This window comes from Callorhinus ursinus, unplaced genomic scaffold (genome assembly GCF_003265705.2).
Source record: "Callorhinus ursinus isolate GAN/ISIS: 27379988/994484 unplaced genomic scaffold, GSC_fseal_2.0 scaffold13, whole genome shotgun sequence".
In the NCBI taxonomy this organism is placed as follows: domain Eukaryota; kingdom Metazoa; phylum Chordata; class Mammalia; order Carnivora; family Otariidae; genus Callorhinus; species Callorhinus ursinus.
Genome location: NW_027397075.1, coordinates 51,253,902 through 51,263,046, shown reverse-complemented (window position 1 = coordinate 51,263,046; position 9,145 = coordinate 51,253,902).

Sequence of the window (9,145 nt, the reverse complement as noted above, 5' to 3'; positions counted from 1 at the left end):
CACCTAGGCGGCCCTTTCTCCAGGCACCCCTTCTCCAGCTCTGGATCTGTGAGTCTACAGGCTTTATCTTGCTCTCTCATCAGGAAAAGGACTGCCCCTGACCCCACCCTCTACTACCTGAGGGATCCTTGGAGCTCCCTATTCCTCACTAGTTAGTTGTTCTAGAGGTTGATAAAGGGAACTGCAGAAACTCTGAGCTGGGTGGTCAGCCTAGTCACAGATTGGTTCAGATGGGGGAGGTAGAGGCTGGAGGAGAGAGGGGCGGGCAGGAGCAGATAGATGATGGCACCAGGGAGGGGATAAGACAAGGCCCAGTCCGAGGTCCTCAGTGGAATCACAGGGTTACAAATACCCAGTGTGCTGTCTTCCATGATGTGGGCGACCCACAGCCCAAATGGGGAGGAAGGTCAGACCAGCTCCCTCTGATCTTTCCTGATTTACTTGTCTACAGACTCCCTAGCATCATGAAAATAGACTTATCTCTATGGTCCTTCTCTGATCTACTGTTACTTGGTTTGTACAGAAGTGGGCCCAGGTCTAAAAACACAATCCGAAGCTCTCTATTCTGATCTTGTTGGCTAACTTTCCTTTAAATAGGAAACAATGCCTTTCATCACACAATAAAACCAAAGGCTTAAGATGGCAAATCTGATAGAACACAATGGTATGGAATGAATCTGTTTCAAAGTGTAAATGGTGATGTGGATCTGACCACGTTGTGATCTCAAAGGCTTGCAGCTGGGGACAGAAAAGGCTGAAAAATACATTTTAAACATCAGGCATTTGTCCTTGGGACTCCCAATTAATAGAGAAAAGAGGGGAGCTCCTCCCCCACCCCTTTCCTTAGCTCCCCCTCAACTTTGTCCGCTCCAGGAGCTTGGGCTGCTTCACCGCCAGTGAGAGGTCATGAACAAAATGTGGGGTTCCAATCCTTGCTAGGTAGGAAAACTAATTTGGCTCACATGGCTCATCCTTCATTCTTTGTCTTTTCTTCTGGTTACCTCAAATGCCATTTGTCTGCCCTAGCTGGACCACAAGAGGCAGGAAAGAGCTTGTCTGAATTTCTTAGCTAGCTTTGGTGCCGAGCTTCTCAGAATGTGGTCTACACAGAATCAAGGTTAGAGTCCGGGACTCTGCACTTTTCATAGGCAGTGTCCGTGATTCTTATGCACACTAAGTTCAAGAAGCCCTAGTTTAGAAAGAAGACACGCTGGGTGCAAAGTGGAGGGCAGACTTCAGGGAGGAAAATTAGGAGCGGAGGGATGGGAAACCGGTACATCTCTTCCTCTGAGAAACCAGAGCTGTTCTTCTCCGGTCTGCACCACACCTGTGCCACTAGGTGTTAACTGGCTACCCTTCCTATTTTCCAGAGTCATTGAGACTCACCACTTCAAGCACACACAAGCTTGCCCCCACCACCCACAAACTCAGGTTCAGTCTGGCCACTGAAGATGAGTCCATCCTGGGGCCCCCACCTTATGTTTCCTCACAGTCAGATAGAGGTGAGCTCTTAAGTCTCTTCAAAGCTCCAGCCTTTCTTAGCTGCCCCTTGGTGTCTCTGCCCCCCCCCCCACCAGCTCATCACATAAGCTGGTGCTAGAAAGGGTGGTAACTGCACGGCACATAGCGGAGGGTGCAACAGAAAGATCCAGAGTGAGAGGCCCTGTCAGGCCCTTTATAGATCTTCTAGGTTATGACTATCTTTACTATGGAACATCGCCCCACCTCAGCTCTAACACACACACATCATATCGATCAATTTAAAACAGACCTTCATCCCATGTTAAATATAACTTCTTTGATGTAAGAAAAGAAAGGGAAATGATTTAAAAAATTTTTTAGTTTTGAAGTGTATTCTTCATTTGGTTCTTGTAATTCAAACTTTATTATGTTTATATAAAACTGTTAGAGTTGAATTGTGGTTTACAAGTTGGCTAAGTTTACCTTTTATAGACAGTAAATACAACTTTTGTTCATTTTGATTTTCCAATTTCATATTTTAGAACCAGCACCATTTTCCCACGTTGCAAACTTGTTTTGGCTCTTTGAAAACTCTCATGGTTCAGATCCCAGTTGAGCAGGGAGGGAGCCTTGGCGACAGAGATGTTTGGATGCCACAGGGAGGCCATGAGTCCTTGAAGTCAGAAGTCAGTTCCTTCTTTCCTCTTCCTGCCTCCCAATCTCTGTCCAGTGCCTTCTCTTGACAGAACCTAACTGGAAACCCCCTGAAAAAGGGGTCTAGGAAATATGGCATGTGGATTCCAAGCCCCAGTGTCTGGTAGGAAATGAGCTCCATGTAGCAGTAGCCTCTAGATATGCCATAGGCAAGCTATAGAGGCCACAGAGCAAGAAGGCCCAGGCCAAATTATGATGATCGGATTACAAAGGTTATTGAATCTATTTAAAATATACTGCCAGAAAGACGAGGAAAGAGTTGGGGTAGGTTATTCTGCTTGGGATAGGGAGCAAGCAAGGTTGTAAGGACCAGAATTGAAGTTAAGTAAGGAATGGAACGTGGTTGGAACCAACGTGGCAACCAATGCTTGCTCTGTGGGGGGGGGGGTGCAAGGGCAGGTAGGCCTGGTCACAGGTCTACTCACACAGCTCGTCAGTGTTCTGTGCAACCATCTCTTTTGTCAGCATTTCAGGGTCAGAGCATACAGGGACCAGAATGGTGTCACCAATAGGTAGAAAATTTAGGTAGATAATGACCTGCCTGTCAGCCCTAAGGTGATATGCTCTCTACCTTGTAGTGACTTAATCTTTCTACCCCTTTCCACCTATAAGTGATACTCTTGTTCGTTATATTCTTTTTACAATATATTCCATTTATTTTATTTTTTTCATGTCTTTGCAGATTAAAAACTTGCTACCTCTTTTTAGCATATCTGAATTCTGCTGATTGTTTACCTATTGTCTATAGCAAATACAGTGGAAGAATTTTGCCCATCCTGTTTGCTTTTCTTGGCCTCTGTAGAAGAATCGAATATTCTCACATAACGGAGCAAACACACACTATCCCCGGCATTGTAGAGAAGAGTCTAGAAATGTGGGGTTGGAACTGAGGGACTCAAGGTGAATAACTGGCACTGAGACAGTGTCATATATTTTTCATACAGAAAACCATTTTCCCTGCTCTGTTTACTGAGTAGTCTCTGCTTTCCCTACTGATCTGAAATGCCATCCTGTCATATGCCAACATTTTGTATAAATGTGGGCCTGCTCCTGGACTCTGTCCTCTGGTCACCCTGTGTACCCCGGTGCCTTTACCGTTGTCTAATCTACTGCAGCTTCAGGTAAGTCCTGATATGGGTAGGGCAAGTGAAGACCCTACTTTTCTTCAGAAAAGTGGCCTGGCTCTTCTCTGCTCTTTACTCTTCCATATGTATTAGAATCCGCTTATCAGATTCTTCCCCAAAATAGCCTTTTAGATTTCAATCAGAACTTCTCTGTTGATTGATACGGAGAGAACCAAATCTTTCCTTTGGTGAATTTGGCATAGCTCTCCATTGTTTGGGTCTTCCTTAAAGTTTCTGATTTTTCCTGCAGTGGTTGTAATTCATCTTTCGTTAGATCTACTCCTAGATGATGGATGTCCTCTAATGCTATTGTAAATCGTATCTTCTTTTTAATTATTTTTGTGCTGGTGTATAAAACAATAATTCATTGTTTTGTATTAATCTTCTGTTGAGCTCCCTTGTGAAACTCTCCTGTTATTCCTAAGTGTTTGTAGATTCCTTGGGTTTTCTATGTAAATGATCATATCAGCTGCATATAGTGATAATTTTGTTTCTTCTTTCCCATCCTTCTCCCTCTGAATTATTTTTTTTTTTTTTGAGGTAATGTCCTGGCAAGAACACCTGCTGCAGGGATTAAAAATGTGGTGATCCTAAACATCCTTGCCTTATTCCAGGTTTTAAAGGCTAATATTCTAATGTTTTCCTACTTAGGATTATGTTTGCTTATTTTTTATATGTGCTCTGTATCATGCTAAACACATTCCCTTCTATTCTTCATTTACTAAAATATTTCTTCCTTTAATAATGAGCTTACTATGATTTTTAAATGTCTTATCTAGATCTATCGAAATGATATATATTTTTTTCCTTTAATATGGTAGCACAGTGAATTACATATATAGATTTTCTAACATTAAACCAACTTTGCATTAAGTCCAACTTTGTCATGGTTTATTGTCATTTTTATACACTGTAGAGTTTAATTTGCGAGCCCAATTTTCTATTTATGATTTTTGCTTCTGTATTCACAAATGAAATGAGCCTGTATTTTTTCTTCATCACAATGTCATTGTTTGATTTGGTATTGGGTTATAAAGTCCTTATAAAATGAGTTGGAGAGTATTTCTTTTCTTTTTCTTTCTCTATCCTCAGGAAAAGTTTTTATAAGACTGGGATGATTACTTCCTTAAAGATTTGTTAGAACTTGCCTATGAAATCATTTGGGCCCAGTATTTAGTGTGAGACTATTTTAAAATACTGATTCCATTAGTTGTTATGAGTTCTCAGTTTAAAAAAATTTCTCCTTGAGCAAGTGTTATTATTTTCCTAGGCAATTAAATATTTATCAAAGTTTTCAAATTGTTATTGATAAAATTCCTTCTGTCTCATTAATCTGTGCTTTATCTGGAGTATGTCCCCTTTCTAATCCATATCATTACTTGTTCGTGAATAATTTGTGTCTTAATTTGTTACAAATGTTAAAGTTATACGAGTTTTCATGTTACTCATGGATGTATATGTATGTATACAGGAATTATATGTTGGGATAACATCCCTCATTGCATTTGAGTGGGTGGGGCTCTTCCTTAGATGGGAGTGAGCTTGGGCTGACCACCCAGTGCAGGCGCCCAAGATAATCTGTTGGCACGTTTCACAGGCCCCTTGGGATATCATTAAAGGCAAAAATGTAATGATGATTAGAAAAGAAGCATAAAATGTAATGTCTCATTTCCCCCTCCCCTCCAAGCATTGGCCTAGGGCCACCATCTCAGTTTGGCTCCTAAGGGACAAGCTCCTGAGTCAGAGAGAAAGGCTGTGGCATTTCAGCTAGACTTGCTCACAACCCACAGCTTTTCTGTGCATTGCTGCACCTATTAAGAGCTGGTGATATGCAAGTGGGAAAACAGCGTGTCACAGTGTGATGTTATTTTACTTTGTGAAATGATAACATGCATCCTGTACATGCACAAGGATTGTCTCTGATGGTGAAGTTATGGCTGTATTTCACTTTCTTCTCCACTTCTGTAGGCAGCCTGTGCATTTGGTGTTTACAATAGCTGTGCATTACTTCTACAAACAAAAATAACAAGCAAAGCTATTTTTGTTTTGAGAAGATGAAAGGTGTGGCAATTATTCATGATTATAGTTCTTCCCTTTGTCTTTGTCAGGATCTGGGGTGTCTTCTGGGAGCGGCCTTGTGATTGCTGAACACAGCTTGGCAAAAGGGTGAACACGTCTGTGATGAAGCCAACTTGGATAAGGATCTTTTAAGTCCCGGGAAGCAGCGCTCTGAGAATGGGTCAGACATCCATTGTTTGTGACTGTGAGTGTGGCTGTACTTCTGGTATTGTCTCTGCTCATTTCCCTTGTGTCTGTTCTAGGCCTTCAATAAATCTTCCTGACCGTGCAGACCTATCTCAGCATTGCTCATGAATGCTAGTGGATAGCATTTATGTTTCCATTAAAGCCGGAGTATCAAAGGGGGTCCAGACTACCCTGGGGGTTGATGTGTAATTGATTCAAGAAAATTCCAAGATGAAGGATTTATAGAGAAACAAAAGAGGAGCTACTTAGCAAACTGCCTTCTTCACTTAGAAATTCTGTCTGGTGCTACTTGAAGGTAGGTGTAGGGAAGCAGTTTCCCTCACAAGAGGGTCCAGGACCCCCCTCCAGGGGCTGGATCATCTTGCACCCGATATTGCATCTAGTTCATAGGCCAATAGGCTTTAAATCCAGGGACCCATCAATCTTCGTCTCTGCAAACCCAACTGGAGAGCGTTAATAACATACATCTTATGGAAGCCAAAGCAAAGAAGGTGGCTATTTTTAACTCAGGGCAGGAAAATGTGGCTGGAAAGGAAACATCTGTCCCAAGCTATTGACTCTTACGCTTTGTGTAGAGGTCTTTTCTGTCTTGAAACCATCAAAAATAAAATAAGGTGGTTGGTCCAGGCCTGGCTCTAGAAGAAAAAGGCAAGGCATTCTTCACTTCTCATTTCTCCCGCTTCTCATCATCTGCGTTGGTTCTGTGGGCCCGGAAGAGACCACCTGGGAGGCAGAGGGTGGGGAAATGGCTCCAGAATGGCCCGACTCCTGTGAATTTTTGGATCCCTCCTAGTTTGGCATCTTCATCCAAGATGCCCTCACCCTTTAGGGTTCAAAATTTACAGACTCCCTGGTTGGTTGGGGGGGGCGTCACCAGAGGTCTCACGCTGGGAGAAGACCTCTGAGCGCCAGAGTACTTTCCTTGGCAGGTCGGGCTGTTGCTTTCTGAGCAGAGAAGTCATTCTTTCTTCTAGGGGCAGCAAGAAAGTTCCCTTTCCTCCAAGACAGGCCAGCCTCTTGGTCTAGCTGGGAAAGGGGGGCAAAAGGTTCAGAGACCTCGTTTTGTCTCCGCAGAAGAATTTTTCATCATTTTAGAACATATGGAGCAAGGCTGAATTTACTGACCAGAGGCTCAGGAATGATGGATTACCTGATGGAGGAGGCCTGGTTGAAGTACATAGTGCTCAGACTGTGCACTGCACAATCCAGCAGCACCAATCACACACATTTGGGGGATGCAAATAGCTCTCCCTGGAGTGACCAGAGATGGAGAAGAGGAGGAGGAGCAAGGCAGAGTATATAGCTAGTCGAGGAGCTCCCAGTCTTTGTCTCGGAAAACTGACCAGTGTAGTTCTGTGTTCTCTCTCTCATCTCTCTCTCTGTCCCTCTGCCCCTCTCTCCTTCTTTCTCTCTCTCTCATTTAGCTCCTTTCTGTTTTCAGCCAAAGATTGAACCAGGAAAGAAACAATTCTTGTTTTCCAGATTGAGTAGAGAGTTGCCAGGAGAAATGACCAGAGAAGAACAAGAATAACAGAGCCTGCACAGATCCTCTCATTCCCTCTCTTGGTGCACTCCCAGCAGAGCAGTGTCAGAACAGCAGGGCTCGGAGGGTGTGAAACAGGGTTGCCAAACTGCATGAGTCTCTAAAAAGATCCATGTGTCTGGGCTGCACCAAACTTCTGAGCTCAGGGAGGGGGCTGATAACATCATCTACTGGATGGAAGTACAGTTCTCTTCCTTTAGGGAGGATTGCATGTCAGCCTGACTAGATGCTGTCAGACTTGTAATGATCCAGGTTTGGAAACTTGGGGTGCAAGGGCTTGGGGTATGCAGGAAGGAGGAGGGGCAGGGAGTAGAGTGAACAGGAAAGATGAAGTCTCTAAGCCAGAGTCTATGAACCATTCAGTAGGAAAGGAGTTTGGAAGCCTCAGGACACTGAGTTTCCTTTAACATTTTTTCCATGCCAGGAGAGAGTTTTGGGGGAGCCACTGTGCAGATGGATTCCAGGCCACTTGCCTACTTCGTGGGAAGTCTAGACTCGCTCCTACAACTCGCCCTCCAGAGCTAAAGAAGAGTCACTGTCTTTCCCTCACTTCCTTAACCCCCAAACTGTAGCTTCCTCTGGAGTGGAGGGTAGCAGATGGTACACAGCTGTGGGACCCATCTGGTTTTGCAGGGATCAGAGCACAAAGTCCAGTTGAAATCCCAAGGGCTACCCTGGAGGCATGTCTCCAAAGATGGGGTGGTGCCCCTGACACTCTACCCAGATCCCATCTTGGACAGGTTTCGTGTTTTTCCTTAGTCCTCCACGCCTTCACTCCACTCCAGCTTCAACTGGATTAGAAGATGATTTTGTGAGAGTGGCCAGAAAAGCTGTTTCCCAGATGTGTGTTTTCTCCAGAGATAGCCACATCCAAACTGGGGGACTTTGGGAGGACTGGTTGGAGACAGCAGGGACAGGGTCTCTGAGGATGTATTGACCTAGGGGAGCAAGCACAGCGACCATGTGAAGACCCCATAGTCAAGCCAGAGGATTAGAACTAAAGAGGGAGTGGGAAGGTCCTGGAGGGTTCTCAGCTCTTGTCTCCAAAAATCTGTGTCCAGACATATGACTTTATTGAATTTGCCAAATAATCTGACTCACTGTGTGTGTGTGTGTGTGTGTGTGTGTGTGTGTGTGTGTGTGTGTTTGCTTACAAGTAGAACATAATCTTGAGAAAAGTCTACCACTTCTCTGTATTTCCTGCATTTCTCACTTGGAATTCCAGTGGCCTCTGATCTGGTCTCCCTCTGACCATTCTGGAGTTTCCCCTGTTCATTCTTCACACCACAGGCAGAGATAAGATGTTTAAAATGAAAACTGGGCCATTTCATTCCCCTGCCGAAAACCTTCCAGTGACTTCCCTTTGCTCTAAAATAAAATCCAAACTGCTCACCCTGGCCAATCAGGTCTGAAGGGGCTGGGCTTCACCTTGCCTGTCGGCCTCCGCTCTGAGGCTGGCCCCTTGGTCCACTCTCCCCGTCACTGGCTGTCTCAGCTTCCTAAATCTTGCCGAGGTCTCTTCCAACCTCAGATTTCCATCCAAGCTGTCCCTTTGCCTGACTGCTCGTCTCCCCTGATGACTTTCTGTCAGCAAGCTCCTCCTCTTCCGGTCTTCCCTGACCACCGATTGAAACTAAGACCTCCCAGTCCCTTCTATTCTGTCTTCCAGCACGGTCCTTTAAAAAACTCATTCGGGGCGCCTGGGTGGCTCAGTCGTTAAGCGTCTGCCTTCGGCTCAGGTCATGATCCCAGGGTCCTGGGATCGAGTCCCACATCGGGCTCCCTGCTCGGCAGGAAGCCTGCTTCTCCCTCTCCCACACCCCCTGCTTGTGTTCCTGCTCTCGCTATCTCTCCCTCTGTCAAATAAATAAATAAAAATCTTTAAAAAAATAAAAAATAAAAAATAAAAAATAAAAAACTCATTCGTAGCACCTATGACATTTTCCAGTCCCACATTTACTGGTTTGTCACTTGTCATCCCCATTTGGCTGTCCGCAGCATGAGGGCAGAACCATGTGTATTTTGTGCCCTGATGCAA